This window comes from Cyprinodon variegatus, unplaced genomic scaffold (genome assembly GCF_000732505.1).
Source record: "Cyprinodon variegatus isolate N-32 unplaced genomic scaffold, C_variegatus-1.0 Scaffold235, whole genome shotgun sequence".
Classification (NCBI taxonomy): Eukaryota; Metazoa; Chordata; class Actinopteri; order Cyprinodontiformes; family Cyprinodontidae; genus Cyprinodon; species Cyprinodon variegatus.
In genome coordinates, this window is record NW_015150688.1 from 112,668 (window position 1) to 114,630 (window position 1,963).

The window sequence follows — 1,963 nt, forward strand, 5'->3', positions numbered from 1 at the left end:
TATTATTATTTTATTTATTTTTATTTATTTTATTTTATTTTATACTTTGTTCCAGCCTGTGCATTTAATTGTATTTTTCAAAAGCAGGAGTTGTGATATTTCTTCTTGTATTGAAATATTTGTTATTGACTTGTTATTTGAGATTGTTATTGTTTTCTTATATATTCAATAAAAAAAAAAAAAAAAGAAAAATCTATTATCAATACTTCAAAAATAGATCATATTAACAATTTCAAAAGTTTTTGTCCTAAGTAATTCTTACAGGACTCTGATACCAAGAAGCACCAGTTCATGTAAAATATAACCAATATTTTAGATAGCAATAATTATATCCATTATTTTATTCAAGCTTGTTATATGTACCTTTCAAGATATTAAAATGAGGAGTAATTTTCCATGTCTCTTACGTATTTTTAGAAACTTTAAAAACATATATTTTTGTTTTTAACCACTTGTCCCAATTTTCTGGGTTTTTTATGCCCTTTTTAACATGAATCATTGTTTGACGCTTTTACTACCATGTCTGTCACTTTGCTGCTGTTCCACTATAGTTTCCCCATGACGGGACAATAAATAGATTTTCAATCCTATTCTATTCTGCTCTATTCTATATACTGATCAAAATGCTATCTAAGCACTACATCCTTGACTCCTTTTTAAAAAATTCTCTCATATTTTCCTTTGGCATCTAATCTTGGGTTCATATTTTATTTTTATCCTCTGACCAAATACAGTGAAGGCTTTAATTTCATTCTTATTTTTCTTCTTTAGGTAACTTTGACTTTGTTCTTTAATCAGTTAATAGGCCTCAATCTCTAATGTACAATTTTTTTGTAGTAATGCTTTCTGTTTCAAGCTTTATTAATTATTTGGTGTTTTTATAGTGGTTTGTAGGCTACATAAAGATGGCTTGTTTAGCATGATCACCATTTGTACAAAAAATGCAAAGGTTTCTATCAAATTTTTCAGTTTTTTGTTCTATAATTTGACTAAATAATGTCTTATTTATGAAAAGTTACCGTAATCATAAATAAACCCCTATAGTCTCTGAATTATAAATCAAATAAGGTAGGGATTTTGAAGTATTATTTCTATTTTAAACTGAGGAGAACTGATAAATATTCTACATAAATGTTTATAGCTTCATACTTAAGGAAAAGGAAATAATTCCCCACACAGTCTCTGGGTCCCTTTTCTGCTGTGCTGTTTTATAATGCTTAATTTATCAATGCACATTTGAGGACATGGATAAAGATATTAATATAAAAGAAATTCATTTAGAAATGGTCTAACTTAAAAGAAAATTTAGGGAGTCCTAATTTTTTTTTCTACAAAAGGGAAAAAAGCTTGTGAGCTTTGCTGTATTTTCAATTCAACGTAGCTTTTTTACATTTGTAAACATACAGAGTTTGTAGCTAAACAGATTTTGGGGATCAAGCTGCATGTACTTTGTTCAAACAAAAAGACCATAATGCATTCATGAACCATAACACTGTACAGAATCACACATATATATGAAAACCAACACTGAATATTGAAAATTACTCAGTAAGTTTTTCAACAAGTATTCATAGGTCTCTCCCACTGGTGCTTTTATCAGTGTAGTAACTCCCTCTTTCAGCTTAGGACCAATCACACAGTATTTGTCGGACACCACCCTCCAAAAATGCTGACAGTAGGCCTATAGTACCCTTAAGTCATAATTAAACAAAGCAAATTTGGTCGAAATAATATTTTTTTTTTCTTTCTATTTTCTATTTCGTCGATCCTACATATCAAATGTTGGCAGAAATTCAAGAATGTGTTTGCAAATAGATATAGGTAGTAGATTATATGCTACAACGCCCTGCCATACAGGGAGCGATTTACTATTAAACGGAGTTAGAGGAGGATATATCAATACTTTATGTTTAGAACAAAATAGTATCATGGAACACAAAAGGCTGGTTTGTCAAAGAACCCC